Consider the following 20,795-nt stretch of genomic DNA (forward strand, 5'->3'; position numbering starts at 1 on the left):
GCTGCTCTTAAAGCGTTATTTTGTAAGGTTTGGAGTTTGTGGATGGTTGGTTTATTAGCACCACTGTAAAGAGCATTACAGTAGTCGATTCTGGAGAGTATTAGAGCTCTAGCCAGGATCGGGCAACTGTCATCAGAGAGGAAGGGCTTGCCAGCTCTGAGTAGCTTACACGTATAGGCTGTGGTGGAAGTCAGGGATTTGATCTGTTTATCAAACGACAATGTGGAGTCCAAGTAGAATCCAAGGGTTTTTACCTCCTTGGATACTTTGATAGAGTTTCCATCAATGTTGAATGAGGCAAATTCCTGGCCTAGTTTTTTAATGTTAGCCTGAGAGCCCAAAATTATCAACTCTGTTTTATCATTGTTTAAGCATAGGCCATGAGTGGCCATCCAGGCTTGGATGATAAGATATACTTTGTTCACCAGCCCCATGTCCCTGTTGTGATCCCCAGAAAGCGGGAAGAGAATCTGGATATCATCTGCGTAATTAGTGTAGGTAATACCCAGAAGGTCCAGTTCGTCAAACAAGGGTTTGGTGAAGATATTGTATTGAGTTGGAGAGACGCAAGAGCCTTGCGGGAGACCGCACAGGATGGGGGTGGGATCTGTTGCTGTCGATGGAGAGAAGTCTCTCATAGTTCTCTCGCTCAAGAAGGACTTAAAGGCATAGTCCAGTAAAAAATGTTATTGTCCCTATGGGTCGGCCATGTTTTTTTAAGCCTAAGTGGCTCGATTTTAGAAAACCTTCCTATGGACCTTACCCGAGTTTTCGTCTATTAAACGCACGTGAAAACAGGCACCAGGGAGCCGCCATTTTGTGATAATCCTATCACTTGCCGCATCGCCCTAGCTGACCTGCTTCTGCGGCACTAAATCAATTCCCCCGCCCCAGAGCCTGACATTATCAAAACATTCATATTCCCTGCCTCTCTCTGTCACGTTACTGTGCTGCGTAGGCAAACGCGCCCAGTCGTCTTCTACGCGACTCCACACAGAACCCGGAAACCAACACAGACCATCTCACAACACAGCGCGCCACAATTCGGAATATGAAACTGTACTTTAAAATCAAACAGCAACACAGTACATCTGGTAAAGTACATTTATTTGACATTAAATGTTTAGAGAATATTCAGCAATTGCCATATGAACTGCGAAAGCCATTTATTTTCTTTTATCTGTATCCGCAATGGTACACAGGGTGTTGCTTTTCGTTAAAAGAATCACTTTGGAAGCACGGTGAACCGCAAGGCTGTTCCATCAACTAGGCACTAGTCCATCGTAAAGGTTGATATGTTGCTTCTAGCCACTAGTACAGCGTAAGGGCATGTGGGCCCTTGGCGATCGTCCCATAATATGGTTAACGTGCTCCAGTTGTTCACACGAAGCTGCAGGTGTCTATTGAAGAATCCGAACCGATGACAGTAGCAGAAGGGGAGCAAATACCTGTTATGAAAACAAAAAAATTATAATTAGTCTCACCAGCCGATCTTCATTAATATTACTCATTTTATTTATTACGGCTGATCAGAAACTATTTGCTTGCAAGGATAGTTCAATGGAGTAGGTTTGGCTCTAAAATCAATGCGAAAAGTAACGAAATAAATCGAGGCCAACACACAATGAGAAACGACAGTTAGTCTACATGCGTGTGGAATGATTTGATATATGATATGGCATTTGTAACGCGCCTATACACAAGTGTTTCAAGGCGCGACGAGGCAGGGGGGAACAAGGGCAGAGAGACAACAATCCTACTAGGCCAGGTGTCTTTCAGATCGCGCATGGGGAAGGGGAGAGGGGGGTAAAAGTGCTGTACATGGTTAGTAGAATACAAGATAAATAACAGGGCCAGCTGGTGGCAAGTGCAAGTTAAATGCCGGGAGAAAGGGCCTAAAGGATACAGAGACAGTCCCGTAGTGCAGGTAGGCAGTGCAGGGAAAAGTGGCTGGGCCAAGGACCGAGATCGGTGAGACCAGTGGACCTGCATGCCCATGTGCCGACTACAAACACGTTTTCCTTGCTTTTCCTAGCTCTTCATTCATTCATTTATTCATGCATCCATTCATTAATTTTTCATTCCGGTATAAAAGCCTCTAAAGATTTACCCACATTATATTTGAAATTTCCATTGTGTCTCTGCGTAATGCAGTCTGTAAAACGGACTGTGCTCTTGACAACGATTTTTCGTATACTGAACAAAAATGAAACTCGGTCTAGTTTCTGAATTTTCTGCCTTATCGTCTCTTACGTTATTGCGCACCCCCTTCAAATGAAGTTCTTTCGGCATGGTCCCTGTCTCAAGGTCAAAAAACAATAGACCCTTATACTTCCAGTGCGACTTGTGGGCCTCTTCTGGGCGCAAACTGAAAATCAAAGCCGATGTCCTTCGCATTCTTTATTTGCAACATCCCGTAGTAAAGGCATCTGTGAGAACTTGAAGTTTAGAATCCCTCTATGTAGTGCGCCTCAATGTGCAAATGCGAACTGGCTTCTCTCCCAAATGCCACGGCCCGCTTGGCGCGTTCTAAGGCCCCCAATTTTGTCCCCGTTGTCTGCGAGCTTTGCAGCCCAAATGGAGACATTTAATTTTTGGCGGAAGGTCAGGGAAAGTATAAATTACCACAGGAGTTGAGTTAAAAGTGAGATTTATTGTTTGTTTATTTGTTTTATTATTTGCAATACGCAAGCCTCCCCTCCGTTAACAGTACGCAACAGTGCGCAGCATTTACATTTACATGAGATGAGACATGAGAAAAATATATACATACACATATATGAGGTGAATAGAGAGAATTCAAAGATGACACCCAGCTTGTTCGCCACCCATGATGGTGAAGGTAGGGGTTAGGGTTACAGATACACTGTACAATAACATTTATTTACAAAAAGACAATCGTATTGCAATTATTTAAACCGGGATTTGTACTTCACAACCAGCTGTGCTTCTGGTGGACATAGCACAGTTGCAATGTTCGGTGGCAATGGATAACTGCTCTGCACAGAAACGTCCAAAATTCCATATCTGTGCTTCTCTAACACAGCAACAATAAGGCCTTTCACAAAGTCGAACTGCATTTCATCATAGACTGGTTGGATCACCCATTGCTTACTTCATTTTGAAAACACCTTAGTGTAGCGAGGCATCCTTACTTTACCTCTAGTCCTAGATTGTTCACGTCCGACATTGCTGTTATGGGCCAAGGCCGCTAGTAGAGTGCGATGTTTCATGCCCCGAAAGCTAAAATACAAGCGCTTTGCCCTGTACTTTAGGCACATATTGTGGAACACCTCCAAATCTACTGTGTGACAGAATTCTGTCAGTCCTCACAAATCTCTTGATAGAGTTTTGTCAAAAACAATCTTCTCAATGGCTTTGTGTGTCGGTGAAGATGGAATCAACCACTTCTTCTTCCTTGCCTCCTCTGGGGACAAAGGGCCATGTTCACATTGGTGGAAATGTAGGTTTTCTGACCAGCAGTGAACATTGGTACAGTGGTGCATCAGTGACCGCCATTTTTCAAGTAGTATTTCCACTGACCCTTCACAAGTTTTTGAGCTCCACCAAAGATGGTTGGTGAAAGACTGGGACCACTGCAAAATACTTTCAAAACCTTTTTTTTTCCTGCAGCCGAGATTTTCTTACTGATTGATTTAGCAAGATGCCATACGTCAAATTGATGATTAATAAGCGGGAACTGCTCTCTCATTGTCTTGGCAATTGAAACGTGTCTGTCCGTGGCTATAAAGTCGATGTGCATTCCCCTTGATTGGAGATATTCCAATGATTTTATAAATCCCAGTTTCTCCATGGCCACTGAGGATGTACATTGTGTTACCTGCACGACCACCGAACTCACAATTTTCTTACTATCCATGTCCTGAAAGTGGTAGGTGCAGTACTTGGCAGAAAATCCAGGGCTGTCGCACTGTCCATCGCCGGCTAGCCTGAAACGTTTGCCTTTGAATGTACTTACTAGAGACAATTGTTCAATTTTCCAAGCATCACTAATGGCCGGAAACAGATAATCACGTTGGTATATGTAGTACAGCGATTTAGAAATGAAATGGAGTCCCACAAACTGAAAGAAAGCCTCTAACTTTCTAAAACTGGAGCCACTAAAAAGTGATGCAGCTGCACACAGTAGATTGCCTGCTGGCATTTTCCCCAGCATCGTTTGTGCAGATCATGAGAACCTATGATTTAATCTACAGGCAGCATTTGTTTTGACGTTACTGCCTTTTATTGGACGAGTCAAATTAATCAATGGCTTCCCACATACTTTCCCTCTAACGGAATGCACACATTTCAGCATACTTATAATTTCCATCAAACAACTGTCGAATACAATGTATTTGCTCTCTTTCATTAGACTGTCATCCTGCGTCAACGTTGTTTCGGCCTGTGACGTTGCAGAGATTTCAACACATTGGAAAGTAATATCGCTGATATCAAGTTCTGATGCGTCTATGGATGCTGCGGCTGGTTTATTCTCTGTCATTTCAACATCTGTTACTTCAACAATAATGGGAGAACACAACAATGTCGACAGGTTTTTGGGTGGCAATTTTTTGGCGGGTGTAGATTGTGTGAATTGATCTGCAACTACTTCAGAGCTATCTTCAATACATTCAATATCATCTTCTTGTGGTGGTGCGGTCGCACTGTAGCAATGGTCCAATGCAACATTGCTGTATTCTCCAAACACAGTTAATTCATGTTCTGGCCATTGGACATGAGCATCTCGAGCCTGAACACGCCTCGCCTCAATTAATAATTCCTCCATAGTGTACATGGTCTGGCAAGCAACATCTCTCATTCGCTTCACTGTCTGTGTATGTATAGTTCTGACACCCACGGGTAACTAGAGGAGAGATTGGAAAAGGGATGTTCAGTTTAAACACAAGATAAAGTGTAGTCCAATTGACTGGAAAAAAACATAAAATAGTCCCCAGCACAAACATTTTTTTAAAGTTATGAACTGTTTGTAACTAACCTTTTTTGTTTTTTTTTCTTTGCAACTTTTTTGACTCGACCTTCAACATCTGCACGCTGTAGCTCCGATTCGTTTCCGCATGTCCTCCCTTCCTCTTGCACTGCAACAACTATATTTTCTGTATCCGCATAGATAGCACGGAATGAGGCTCCATCGTCTCCCTGAAACATAGTACTTTCATTACTATGTATCAAAATATTGTTAGCATAAAACACACGTGAGGACGAACACACAGGTACATCTCAATAGCCAAACACGATTTAAACATTGTGTGCAACAATCAAACGACAAGTATTCGACCAGTGATGATCTATTTCGATGGAGCTGTCAGTATCCATACCTCTGGCTCTGCATGGACTGCCATGAATGGTTGTATTGGCGAGGAGGCATCGGCATCTCCCTGAAACACAGTACTTGCATTAGTATGGTTTTCAATATTGGAAACATAACACACACTTGGGGTCGACGGCACAGGTACATATAAAGAGATAACCACAAATGATGCACTGTCTAAAACAATCAAGGAAAATATAAATATGCAGATTTCATCGACTTATTTCTCCGATTCCTTTACATCGGCATCATCAAAATGGGATGTTGTGATTGTAGTGGAAGCTCCGTCGTCTCCCTGAAGCACAGTACTTGCATTAGTATGGTTTTCAATATTGGAAACATAACACACACTTGGGGTCGAACGCACAGGTACATATAAAGAGATAACCACAAATGATGCATTGTCTAAAAGAATCAAGGAAAATCCAAATATGATCACATTTCATCGACTTATTTCTCCGATTTATTTACATCTGCATCATCTAAATGGGATGTTGTGATTGTAGTGGAAGCTCCGTCGTCTCCCTGAAACACAGCACTTGCGTTAATAGGGAAGAAAGTATAGCAAATGGAATCACGTTATATGATCACGCATGATGGAGCTGTCAGTATCCATACCTCGTGCTGCTGAAGAATATCTATGGATGTTACAAATGTAGTGCGCACTTCCGAAAGCTGTTGCGCCGATTCGTATACGCATGGTCCCCCTTCCACTTCCCCTGGAATTACTTGAATGTCAGGCTCTGCATCAAGTGCAGGGGTTGACGCTCCATCAACTGCCTGAAACATAGTACTTGCATTAGTTAGGATTACAATAGTGAAAACATAACACACACCTGGGGTCAACAGCACAGGTACATATCAACGGCTAACCACGAATGAAACATTGTGAAGAACAATCAAACGACAAGAATTCCAGCTCTGATGATGACGCTCGATGGAGCTGTCAGTATCCATACCTCATGCTGGTGAAGAACATCTAGAAATGTTGTAGATGTGGCGGACGCTTCAGCATCTCCTTGAAAGACAGTACTTGCATTAGTATGGATAACACTAATTATAACTGAAAACAAACACCAGTGGACGATAACTAAGGTGTATATCAATTGGAAAGCACTAACCAAACATTCGGTAAAATAATTACACGATAGAATAAAACTATTACTTGACATGCATAAAACAAGTCTGTAGCGGATTAGCCTAGTAAGATTACCTGATACGCGCTAGAAGAGGTTGATAACTGCAACCACGTCAAGGATGTAGAATGTTCTTGCTTCAGATTCAAGGGATAGTCAAGAAGTTGTAAAGGTAAATTAATGATTGATAATGAAATGCCAATATTAAAAATAGCCATGTAAGGCGACAGAAGACTTGAAAAATGCTCAATACAGCACAGTTCCCTGTTCCCATATATATACATTGCGTTTGTGGGTTATGAAATCGAAAAAGAATATATTGATAAATGTCATTATTCAAAAAAATATACACTCATATCAATATCGAAATTATTACAAGGGATAGAACACCTACAATATCAATTAATCCATTCGGTGACCTACACACTACCACAAGGCCTAAAGCTAAATCTGGACACTTGACTCACCGTTAGCGGAATGTGGACGAATAGAGTGGGAATAGCGTTTTAGAGCAATTTCCGTGTCGTTCGCCGTTTATTCTTCTTTGTTACCCAAGATGTTGTGTACATGTCCAAGGAAAAGTGCCGGCTGCAGATGCGGTATCGATCACCCCTCTTGTCCTGTAAGACTTGTTGGATTCTACTTTCCAGCTCATCCAGTGGATATCCACAATGTCTGACCCATTCTCTTATCCGATCAACAGTTTTTGGGAATACATGCATTGTAGTGCCTTCAGATTTCGCATGGGTCTTCAAAGGGCAACCGCTAATCGAACAGGCAGGCATTTTTGATAAATCTGATGAGTAAATATCGACATTATTATACAATCTTCAAGAATAAAGATTTGATACAAAAGTAAATGAATCATACAATGATCAATGCAAGGTTTGTTTTGGTCGCAGGAACTATACCAGTTCATTATGTGCGGCTTAGTATTTGCATAAGTTGCAGAAATGTATAAATGATGTGACTAAAATCTGAACATGTGACTCGTCCCTTGGATGTTCTGTCTTGCACGAGAAGGAAACATGCTTACATTATAGACTGGACCCCCGAAGGATGCAATTCGATGACAATAGACACAGATGAAAATAAATAGATCTATTGATAGCATAGCAATGGAAACTCAAGTCAATAGCAATGAGACTAATGAACATAGCACTATTGTGTACTCTACTCGCAAATAGATAGAAATTTAAAAATCTGCAAAATATGACTAGGATACATGGCCTTACCTTGACCAACAAACAGTTGGATTCATGTTGCAGGAGAATAGGTGGGTGGCCACAGGTAGCACACTGATGGGTTTGCTCTAAGCGGTCACAGAAGTTCACGGATAGCACGACGACGAGCAGATTAGCGTAGATCTCAGTGGTTGCCAGGTAGCACGTTCAGGAGTTGACTTGCAAAGCACAAAGATGTTCTCATGAGACATATCAAGTGGTTTATAAAGTATTAGAAACAGGGGTGTGTTTGTGAATGACGTATGTATGTCATGGTATTAGGGGGGCGGCCTGCTTCAAGGGGAGGCCTGGCTGGAGACACGGGGTCTGAGGAGGCCATGTGACTGATGGCCCCTTGGCGTGGGATACCTTTTGAAGTGTACATGTAGTTTGGCACCTTGGCCTTTCGCGCCCCTGACAGCGCGCATTCAATGGCGCGAACCGCCTTTGATAGAGGGTGGGTGGGATGGAGGGGCCTGGGGCGTGCAGATAAGGCACAGGAAGACTGTTGAATGGAGACACACTTATGTGGATTGCAGGTGGACGGCCTGCTTCAAGGGGAGGCCTGGCTGGAGACACGGGGTCTGAGGAGGCCATGTGACCGATGGCCCCTTGGCGTGGGATACCTTTTGAAGTGTACATGTAGTTTGGCACCTTGGCCTTTCGCGCCCGTGACAGCGCGCATCCACTGGCGCGAACCGCCTTTGATAGAGGGTGGGTGGGATGGAGGGGCCTGGGGCGTGCAGATAAGGCACAGGAAGACTGTTGAATGGAGACACACTTATGTGGATTGCAGGTGGACGGCCTGCTTCAAGGTGAGGCCTGGCTGGAGACACGGGGTCTGAGGAGGCCATGTGACCGATGGCCCCTTGGCGTGGGATACCTTTTGAAGTGTACATGTAGTTTGGCACCTTGGCCTTTCGCGCCCGTGACAGCGCGCATCCACTGGCGCGAACCGCCTTTGATAGAGGGTGGGTGGGATGGAAGGGCCTGGGGCATGCAGATAAGGCACAGGAAGACTGCTGAATGGAGACACACTTATGTGGATTGCAGGGTGGCGGCCTGCTTCAAGGGGAGGCCTGGCTGGAGACACGGGGTCTGAGGAGGCCATGTGACCGATGGCCCCTTGGCGTGGGATACCTTTTGAAATGTACATGTAGTTTGGCACCTTGGCCTTTCGCGCCCGTGACAGCGCGCATCCACTGGCGCGAACCGCCTTTGATAGAGGGTGGGTGGGATGGAGGGGCCTGGGGCGTGCAGATAAGGCACAGGAAGACTGTTGAATGGAGACACACTTATGTGGATTGCATGTGGACGGCCTGCTTCAAGGGGAGGCCTGGCTGGAGACACGGGGTCTGAGGAGGCCATGTGACCGATGGCCCCTTGGCGTGGGATACCTTTTGAAGTGTACATGTAGTTTGGCACCTTGGCCTTTCGCGCCCGTGACAGCGCGCATCCACTGGCGCAAACCGCCTTTGATAGAGGGTGGGTGGGATGGAAGGGCCTGGGGCGTGCAGATAAGGCACAAGAAGACTGCTGAATGGAGACACACTTATGTGGATTGCAGGGTGGCGGCCTGCTTCAAGGGGAGGCCTGGCTGGAGACACGGGGTCTGAGGAGGCCATGTGACCGATGGCCCCTTGGCGTGGGATACCTTTTGAAATGTACATGTAGTTTGGCACCTTGGCCTTTCGCGCCCGTAACAGCACACATCCACTGGCGCGAACCGCCTTTGATAGAGGGTGGGTGGGATGGAGGGGCCTGGGGCGTGCAGATAAGGCACAGGAAGACTGCTGAATGGAGACGCACTTATGTGGATTGCAGGGGGGCGACCTGCTTCAAGGGGAGGCCTGGCTGGAGACACGGGGTCTGAGGAGGCCATGTGACCGATGGCCCCTGGGCGTGGGATACCTTTTGAAGTGTACATGCAGTTTGGCACCTTGGCCTTTCGCGCCCGTGACAGCCCCCCAAGCCAGCGCTCATCCACTGGCGCGAACCGCCTTTGATAGTATATCGTTGCTTATCAATAACAAATGCCACATACCGGAGATTCTTGTGAGCACAGACCCACACTTCAACCGGTGTATTATAGTGGTCAAGACCCTAAGGCCTGTATAATCCAATGGTAATTGTTAGTATAGATATATGTGTGACTTTTATAGAGACATAACCTACTGAAAGACTCTGAACAAGTGTTATTTAGTGCATGCATTATCGAGAATATGTTATGTTAGCTTAGATAGATAGTGACCACCCTGCTTCACAGTGACCAGACCTTCACCCATTCGGAGCACTGACGTCCATCCTTGAATGGAGACACACTTGATTCATTTAAAAAATCGAAACAACCGTTGTTAAAATATATGTGGTGTTTTATTTTGTATCTTATTTTCATGACACAAAAAAAGACTTTAAAGATTATACAGGTCAGGTTGCAGCACAGCGAGAGAAAAACCCCTGTACTGACCGCTGTCACTCGGGAACGTTTCTCTTATGGCACGAACGGCACAGGCGGGTATCACTCTTCGAACGCGGTGTCCAATTCTCCAGTGGAGCAACCATGTAAAGGAACGATAGGCCACCAGCCTGTACCACCTGTGAAAAGAAATGAAACAAACTGTTTTTAAATGACCAAGATAAGTTTAATAAACGTTTGTTGTCAATGACAATTCTTGTAACTAATGGCATTCTGCACGGACAAATGCTATCTAGACAATGCACACTATTGAACGACTTTCATGTGTTACTATGATATGAATATATAATTTTGGATATAGTAGAAGAACATAAAATAGGAGTGGCATGACAAGCAGAGTATACTTACTCGTTACTCGGATTACGAGGACGAACAGTTGCGCGAAGTTCGTGCATAAGCACCATCATTATTCTCAACACGGCCCGTGTGAGGCAGGCTGCCCTGAAGGCTGGCAGCTCGGTGATGCATTGCGGTCGTGGCTCGCCTTCCGAAATGTAGGCCAGGCATCCCGAGTTTTCTCGGCAGCAGCAGTTCTCCTCCTCGGTTGGCATTAGCTCGCACCGATTGCATGTGCACCAGGTGGAGACGCCGTCCATGCGACTAGGCCCAGGCTCTTCATCTGTTGATTCGTCCTGCCAACTGCCGCCCGAATCCCCATCGTTTTCGCGTGCTTCCCTTTCCAGTAGTTCCTCCTCGGTGTACTCGGGCTCGTACATGTAGGGCATTATTGTAGCCATTGTGTGGTAAACAAAGTAAAATAATTTACTGAGATGGTACAGGTGTTCACACGGGCTACAAGCGGCAAAGGTAGCTGACCAGAGCACAGAAACGAGTCACAAAATACTCTAAGTAACACAGAGAGAGGAATGGAATCGAAAATCTGCTGCTATGTGTTGTGAAACGGTCTGTTTATACTTATTGAGGAAAGAGGCGTCCTGCCATTTCCATGGCAACACGTCATTAGCTGAAGCGCAGCGAATGTTGACACAAGACGTGCTTTGGCGTTGGGAAATGGGCGGTACGAGTCTGCTGATGACAGGCTCAGGGGCGGGGGAATTGATTTATTGCCGCAGAGGCAGTTCAGCCAGGGCGATGCGGCAAGTGATAGGATTATCACAAAATGGCGGCTCCCTGGTGCCTGTTTTCGTGTGCGTTTAATGGACGAAAACTCGGGTAAGGTCCATAGGAAAGTTTTCTAAAATCGAGCCACGTAGGCTTAAAAAAACATGGCCGACCCGTAGGGACAGTAACATTTTTTACTGGACCATGCCTTTAATCCAGTTAATAGCTTCCGGGGAGAAGTCATTGAGGATCTCTGCGTAATCCTCAATGAACTTCCTACTGGAATTTTTGTCAGTCCAAGGAGGCTTCTTAGCTCACGCAGAGTTGTGGGGTCTTTAGTTTTAGGAGTGCTTCCACTTTCTTATCCTGGGAACAGAGACCCTCAGGAGTTATCTCATGTCCCAAGAAGTTGACACGGGTTCTGCACCACTGTTCCTTTTGGAAGGATAGTTTTGTTCTGGCAACCCTCAACTGTGTCAGAACATAATGGATTTCCGCTATGGGTTCCTCCACAGTTGAGCTTTTTATCAGGACATCATACACATAGGCCATGTTACCCCTTTCACCCAAGTCGGGCATGGCCTTATGTAGGAAGATGTTGAAATAATTGTCTGAGTTGATGTATCCAAAGGGAGTCCAGGTCCACGTGTATTGCTGCCCCCCCGAAGGTAAAGCCAGCTTGTATTGGTCCTCCCTACTGACAGGCACGGTCCAGTACCCATTGGTTAGGTCAATGGCAGTGTATACCCTGACTCCTGGATCTGGGCCAGCCCCTGGTCAATGTAGGGGAGAGGACATCGGGCCATGTGGGCCCGTTTATTCAGCTCCCTCAGGTCAGCACAGAGTCTCCACTGGTCGTTCGGTTTTATTAATGGTGCTGTGGACTGGACAAATTATTCCACGGGACTCAAGGTTTTTGATTATTTCCGTCAGTGACTCCATGGATGCAAGAGGCAACCTGTATTGCTTCACAAACACTGGAGTCATTCTAGGGTCTGTGGGAATTGTTGTTGTATGGATTTCGGTGTGACCACAGTCATACAAGTTCACCGCCAAGAGATCTTGAAAATCTAAGAACACCTGTTTCAACTTTTGCTTTTGCTCCGAAGTCTCACAGGCATCAGCTAGGTTGACCTGCTCTTCAACCATTTGCCTGAAGCCTGGAAAGACCTCTGGTTTCGCTATTTCAGCGGCCTCCTCCAGCTGGCTAGAGAGGTCCCTGGTTAGAGTATTGACCTGGACAGAGGGTTTCAGGTAGGCGAGACTGTCTTTGTGGACCTGGAAGATCACCTCATCCTGCCTGATGTCACAGGTCACCTCTTCCTCACGGTAAAGGCTGGAAGAGTAAACCAGGAAATTCCCCCCTTGCCGGGTGAAGATCCTGTCTGGTGGTAAATCATTGTCACTATCACTGTCAAAACAGTCATTGGGGATTGGTCCTTTCAGTTCATTACCTATATCCATGGAAAAATGTCGGTCATCAACCGAAATTCCAATAATGGTGCCTGTGCCCAGAGTGTTACTCCTGAGGTCGCTGTTATCCATCAATATTGGAATGGTGTTGTGTTCTACATTGACTAATGGTGTTGGGTTTAACCCCAACCCCTGCTGTTGGAGATGGGCATTGAGGTGTACATATGCGTCGGGATTTTGCAGTCTCTGTCCTCTTTTAATTTTTAATTCAAGTGGGAATAGTCGTGTCCATCCTGAGATGGTGACCTCCTCTCCAATTTCTACTTCAACGGCATACGGCAGCAATTGGGTTGACCGAAATGCTTTTTCTGAATCATCAAAGTCCATGGGATTACCCCCTAGTCAGGACCAGGCTTTGTAATTTATCAGATCCAAATTAACGGCAAAACGATTGCTAATGTCACTGCCTAAATAGAATGCAGCAGGGACATCTCGCACGACCCAACAATTATGTACTATGCTTTTGTTTCCGATAGAGATTTTGAGCATACACCTGCTAGGCAGGAGATGTTTGGAATTGGGAGCTTCCAGGCCCATTTCCCACCTATCGATCAATTTAAATGTCGGAATGGCTGGATCTTTTGGGAGCTTTCGGAACATGGCTTCGCTGATGAAGCTCTTACCTTTGTTCACGCACAATCGGGCGAGAACAGATTCCTTCCCCTCATTTAACTGAATAGGGATGAACAACTGTTCTCTAATTTTCTGAATGTCAGCTAAACTTTGAGCTGGTTTCTCATCACTTTTGGCTATAGAATTGCAATTTTCAGATTTTGAATTGGTATAGAATTTCAAAGTATTTCCTTCCAGTGTGGAATGCCACTTAAGACTGGAAGGAAGGTTGATTTTCAGGAATGGAGAGGAGTTTCCATCAACAGTTCGTTGTCCTACAGCAATTGCTGTCACGTCAGGTATTTGATTGTTCTGAAAATGAAACTCAATTTGATCAGATTTTTGTTCAACCATGTAGCATGTGCCATTTAAACTAACATGGTTGACACTCTGTTTCAATTTTATTGGCCCGTTAGTCTGAGTCCAGAGGACCTTGTTCACACAGTCTATTAGGGGGGACAACCTGCGCAGGATGTCATTCCCCAGTAGACAGAGTGTGCCCTCTGGAGTCACGAGCATGACAGGGTGTTTCACCTTATGTCGCCCAATTTTTATTTCCAAATCCGCAGTCCCCGCGACAGGAATTTCATTCCCATCGAAGTTCTGGAGTGGTCCAGGAAGAGGGGTGAGAGGGATCTGGTATCTCTCCCCCCTTCCTGAATTTAGCTGATCAAAGGCCCTTTTTGACAGAAGAGTGGTTTGGGATCCAGTGTCCACCAGCGCCGAAAATGTACATTGCCCTTACACTCGGACGGGGGCACAAAATCTACCCTCCTTCTCCTCAAGGGTGCAAAGATAATGTGCATTTTGGACAAGCCGGGTGGTCAATTTCCTTATTTTTGACTCCGACACAGGGGTAGTTTGGGCAAAATTCTGTGTGGGAGTTTGGGGATCTGAAAGAAAAATGTTGCATTCAGATATTTGGGGAGTTTCGGGCTCTCCTTTTTCTGATTCTGGGCTGCCCACGCCCCTTTTGGAGGCAGTCAACAGAATTGGTTTGTGAGGTTCCGGATCCCTCTGTTACTATTGGGTTTCCTGGATACTCATTGGATGTTCAATGATGGGCGATTCGGACTCAGTCCCCACACCCACCCAGTCTTCATTTAGATCTCTTGGGACCCATTTTTCTTTGGGAGGAGTTCTCCCGTCCCTGAAGGAGAAGATCTTTTTCCCAGAATCCTTTAAGGATTCTTCCCCTCCAAATTGGAGGACACTAACTTCCTCTACAAAGTGGGCCTTTTTGAGTTGTTTATTTCTCCTACCCACCCTCTGTTCCTTGGGTTGCAGATTTTCGGGGGCAGGAGATTTTTGTTCCTGTTCCTGGGTGTCCAGGGGCTTTTCACAAGTAAGGAAGGAAGCTTCCTTTAGGGCTTTACACCCCACTTTCCCCCGTGCCTCCTCCTCTGGAACCGGTGAGTTGTCAGGGTTCTTGCCCCGTCATTGTTCGGGTTACCAGACCCTTGATTTGTGGGGTTCTGAGCTGCCATGTTCATCTGAGGGTTCTGTTGAGCCCTCGACATGCGACCCATATCCTGGGTAAGGTTTTGGACCTGGCGCTCCAGTTGGGACACCCGTTCCGACTGGTACGGGGGTCTCTGGTCAACTCTAGGTGGGTCACAGGAAGGTTAACTATCCCTTCTCCCGTAGTACCCTGGATATAGTGAATTTTGGTAATCCTTGGCCTGCCCTCTCCCAGATTGGGTTGTCTGGGTTCCTGAAATCGGGGAATGAAAGGAGGGTTGTCCTGCAGGTTGGGGTTTTGTGAGTATCGGGGGAAGAAACTTAACCCTGCATTTGGGGAATTACTGCCCTCCTGGGGGAAGTTAGGAGGGGAGTTTCCCGGGGTAGTACTTACCTGATTGGATCCCCCCCTTGGGCTGGGGGGAGTCCATACATACCCCAGGATTGGACATTTGCCCTTGTATCGGGGGCTGATATAAACAGGGGAGTAAAGGGTCCCATTAGTGGGATTACCTCCCTGACTGCCACCTGTTTGCGATTGGCCTGAAGGCCTTCTAGGTCTCTGATTTTGCTGTTTTGGTGTGGGTACATTTTTAGGCCCCCCCATCTCTAGATCTAAAATGGGTCAACCTTCACCTCCGCCACCTTAGCAGCAGCAGGGGTGTTGGCAGGTTTGGGGTTTCTGGCCAGATTTTTATTTTTTGCAGGTTTTTGGACCTCATAAATGCGGGTTGCCTGCTCTATGACCCAGTCCAGAGATATTTTCTTGTGGAAGTCCCTCACCAGCTGGGTCATAATATACTTGGGGAGTGCATGAAAGAAGGTGGTTACAAACTTCCTGCTATCCGTGCACACCCTCCCAGTGGTTTGTGCAAAGGTGTGTTTGAGCTCCTGCACAAATTCTCGTGGGGCCTCATCTTCCCCCTACTGCAGATTGTAGGCCGCTTTGCGAGCCTCCTAGGGGTTTCTGTGGGCGGAGAAGTGTTTCAAGATGGCCGCCCTGTAGGTGGATCATCTTGAATGGTTCTGGTCCTCCAGTCCAGCAAAGTAACTGGAGTACTCAGGGCAGAATGTCCATTTTATATACTCTATGCAGTTCTGGTTGTCTTTCATATGAAAAGTGTCCATCATCTGCTCATAGAGTTCCAAGTGTTCCTAAACAGAATATTTTGCATTTTTATGGTATGGGGTCATGACACTCCTAAGGGCCTTAATCTGCCTAATGGGGTCTTTTGTCATAACTCTCTTTAGTTTGTTTGCTTTCTTTGGCTTAGTCACCCGAGTCCACTCGCCCTCAGACTCAGAGGCGCTACTAGTTGAGGTCCACTCATGATCATCTAGGCTCTCCCGGATTCTGTGAGCTTGAGAGGGGCTCGCAGAATGGTGGAGATTAGTTTCTCCACTCCTGTGTGGCACAGGAGAGTAGATTTCTGACTCCTCCCTGCCCCCAGGGTTGGCAGAATATTCCCCCCACTGCCCTAATTGGGTAGAGGTCTTCAGGATGCTCTTTTTGGGCCTAATTTCATTGGGTTTTTCATCAAATTGGACCAACAGGTCCCTTGGAAAGTAATATTTCTGTGGATCTAATTCCCTAACCCTCCCCTCATAGGAGTCTTCCTTGTCAGAGACATCAGCCTTAATATTTGAATATCTATACAGATACGCCCGTCCATCAATTTCTGGGGGCGCTGATAAGCCAGCTCCATCATTCTAAACCTATTGAATTCTGCCGGCCTCCTGGTTTCCAGCTTATGTGAACCGGTAGACATGAAGTTGGTAGTGTTCACAGTATTAAATGTGTTTGAGTCCCTTAGTACAGAGGTCCTTATGCTATGATCAGGGGTTGGCCTGTCTCTCTCTACCTGTTCAGGGTCCCTCCAGTTAGAATTAAATCTAGCACCCTCTTTCTCCAACCTTGCTAGTTTCTCCTTCTCAGCCTCTACTTCTTGATAGTAAGCAAAGATCTTAGCCTTTTGCTCAGCTATCAAAGCTTTACTGGCCTCTATGACCTGCTCTTGCGCTGCCACTTGTTAGTGGAGCACATCATTCTTCTCACATAGGGCCTCATTGTCTCTCCGCGCTTCCTGTATGGTTTGGGAATAATGAGACAATTTCTGTTGCAGGAGACTCACCTCCTGAGTTTTTGCATCTTTGGTCTGGGTGTTCTCTTCCAGAGCACCTTCTACCCGTCTGGTGTGCTCCAGTAGATTCCCATACTCTGTTTTGTGTTCATTTAGTTTCTGGCGGGCTAACTCACTTCCCTGTAACTCTGTTTTTAACTTGCTTATTTGCTGGCCTAGCGCGTCTTTCTCCTGATTTAGGGTGTCTCTCTGTTCAAGAAGTTCATCCCTTTGTTTCTTGATGGTATTGGATTTCTGGCACTCTTCATCAAATTCTGCTTGAGAGTGGAGGTCTCTCATAATTCATTTATTATTTTCCTCTTTCAAGTTTTTGACCTGGTCTTGCAACATGGTTATTTGTCCCGAGCAGACCCTGTTATAGATTAATTGTTGAGTCAGCTTCCTTTTCATGACACTCTATTTTTGCTGCTTCTAGTTGGGCCTCTATGTCTACATTATTCTGTTGTTGAAGGGCCAAGTCCTCCTTTAATTTTTTAATGTAATTTCCAGATTCTACTTCCAACTCTTGGCTCTTGTGTAATTTTTGTTCCCCTATTGTTAGATCAGCCTGTATCTGAGCTAAAAGTTCGGATTGATTTTGCGCCAGAGTTGTGTTTTCCTCGTGCCTCACCCGCATCACTCCCATGTGGAGATACATGTAGGCCGTAATTCTGGCAATTTTGATTTGCTCCTCTTTAATTTTTGGGGTCATATACAATTCACTCAGAGCTTGGTGTAATAGGCCACCATCCTGCCACGTGTCCAGATTCATGGCAGTGACCTGTTGTGTTATTTCTTGTAGCCAGGCTTTTTCATCCTGTTCTGGCCACTCACCTCTGACAAATAGCTTGTGCAGAAGGTGCTCCCTAGCCATATTGATTTCTACTGTGGTCATTTTGGACATGTTCTTTCTTAATTTATTTATTTATGTAAGGGTAACCTATATTCTATTGCTTTTCTGTCTATTTTAGGGTTGATTTTAGTTTTAGTTTTCTAGACACAGGCTTGGTACTTAGAGTATTTGTTTTGGGGAGGCGCTTGTACAGTGTAACCCAGTATTCCCAACACACAAAGTATCACTACCTTGCAGGTTAGTCTGCTCTGTTAGACTGTCACGGGTGGTAACCAAACTCAATCCCGGACTTAAGCCCCCAAATTTGTTAAGGATTTCAATCAGGCGACGCACACCTTGGTCTCGGTCTAGTATGCAGCGCACGACTGAAATGCTTATCTTTTTGTATTGATTCAATATTGAGATGGTACACCACTCATATCACACCCCCTTTTCAAATACCCCGGGTCACAATAGACCATGACCCAGGCTGGTTGGTACAATACAATATTTATTTATTTATTTTAAAATTCCAAAGAAATCATACACTTTTTAATATGGGGCAGCAATCACCAATGCGGTGATAATTACAATAAGAATGTGCACAATGCACTGGGTTTAACTTTCTAGTGGAACATTCTAGGTGCTGTGCTCTTTAGTCATTGTGATATTCTCAATTTTAGGTGCTGTGCTTTTAGCCACTGCGATACTTCAACTCTAGGTGCTGCGCCCTCCAGCTACTGTGATATGTTTAAATCTAGGTGCTGTGCTTCTAGCCATTGTGATACTCCTAATTCCAGGTGTGCTAGATCACTTTACCTACCACAGGGAACATCCTCCCTGCATAACCCTGTAAACCACTACCCACCCAACTAAGTGTTAGCTCCGCACAATGTCTAGCCTATTTAGTTTCTATTGCATCATGGCTACTGCTTCACTTCCAGTTACTTGCAATCAGGTCAGCCACACAGAGACCCCACTATACTCACCTGGACCTTTATCACATATATCACCAGATATAATTACCAATATTCATGTCTACACTGACTCAAAATACCAAGCTCTGCTAGAACCATTAGCTTACACTTCTAAGCCCAGTTCCACTCACGATAGAAACAGTAAACTACGTGCCAGACTTAACAAACTCCATGAGACACCCAGACGACTCCTCCCTCCTACAAAATCTGAGATGAAACATCAAATTGGCAAAACAGGCTACGCCTCTAACCTCACCCCAGCTTCAATGTACACACAAACATCTGAGTCTAAGACCAAATCCAGTGCGAAAAACACTCCTAATCTCACACAACCTAAAGAGGAAACTAAGGATCACTCCTACAAAGGAGCGCTTCTCAATGCCAGGTCATTAGTTGAACATGCCCTTGAGATAGCTGATCTAATCACTCAGACTAATTTGGACTTCATTGCAATAACTGAAACCTGGCTACACCAGGCAGCAGGCCCTTCACTTATGTTAGCCATCCCTGACGGTTACACTATATGTAGGCAAGACCGAGAGGGCTCCCGCGGAGGCGGAATTGCCATTATCTCTAAATCGAGTCTTTCGCTAAGACTAGCCCCCGCCCAAACGCTACAATCCTGTGAAGCCCTCACTGCCAAACTCCTCATAAACAATAATCAATCCCTAACCATTCACCTAATCTATAGACCTCCAGGTCCGCTTGGGACCTTCGAAGAGGATCTGCACAAGCTACTAACCCTCAATGCTAAAACCACTTCACAACTGCTGGTATTAGGGTATTTTAACCTAGGATTTAATGACCAAACAGATGCGCACGCCGTGACTATTGCCCACGCTTTTAACTCCCTAGGTTTCTTCCAAAAAGTCAACAACCCCACCCATACGAAAGGTAGAATATTAGACTGGGTCGCTGACTCCAACTGTACTGCAGTTATCTCATCTATCTCGGCACTATCATGGTCTGACCACTCATTAGTGTCCTTCAACCTCCTAACCTCCCAACCATCCTTTACAGTCGTCCCCATGGCACTTTCATGCCCAACAAGAAACAAAAAGAATATGACAATAGACAATGTCATACCCGCTATTCTCCCAACTTTAAATGCATTGCCTGACAATTTAGACCCCGGCACATTAGTTCATGAGTACAACAAAATCATGACTGATACTTTTGCCCCACTTAAAATGCGCACAAGCAAACCCAAAGCCCATCTAAATAAATGGTTTACTCCCGAACTTAAGGCCCTATGCCTCACCAAGAGAAAATATGAATCCAATTGGAAACTATGTGCAGCTGTCATGATCTCTGCTTCCAAAAGATCAGGACTTGCCCGACTCCCTTGGAAGCAGACCCATAACCCCGGTTCCGAGTGCCAGCCAGTCCCAACTGGGACCTTTTGGACCCTGTCCTGGCGCCAGTGGCACCAGGCTCATAAAGATGCCCAGTCCCAGCGCTGGAAGCGCCGGGCTCATAATGCTTGGGTGGATTTACCTGCAGCAGACCATGCTGCTTACTTACCTGCCAGTTGAACCCCTGATCCTCTTCTGTTTGGGACTACTTTTCCTGTTGGGTGGGGCAGGAGCCACTCCCTAGGTTCAGAACACTGGAACTCTTCTGGAAAGCAGGAACTCTTTTCTTACCTAGGCGTGGCTGTGGAAGGAGACACCTAAGCACTACAGGAGGCTATTTAAACCACACCCGATGGATGAATCTTGCTTTGCGTTATTCTGCATTCTCTGCAGCAGAACGCTCATCGTGTCTTCTGCTTCTGATCCTGGGCCTAAGGGAACAAAGGCTTACCATCCTGGAATCCAGTCTTCAGCAGCACCTGTAAAGACAAAGAAAGAACAGGTTAGCACTACGGTCTTCAGTGGCAGCGCATCTCTTACCTGGTCCATCGGCTGTCACCAACGCCTCGCGCTGCATTCCGGCATCTGAAAGACAAAGGCTTACCTACTCTTCGCATGCTCCGGAGGTCTTCGCACTGCATTCCGGCATCTGAAAGACAAAAGCTTACCAGCTCTTCGCACGCTCCGGAGGCCTTCGGCGCTGCATCCCGCATCTGAAAGACAAAAGAAGGTGCGT

The sequence above is a fragment of the Ambystoma mexicanum genome, chromosome 3q (genome assembly GCF_040938575.1).
Source record: "Ambystoma mexicanum isolate Mex_15411 chromosome 3q, UKY_AmexF1_1, whole genome shotgun sequence".
NCBI classification, from domain to species: Eukaryota; Metazoa; Chordata; class Amphibia; order Caudata; family Ambystomatidae; genus Ambystoma; species Ambystoma mexicanum.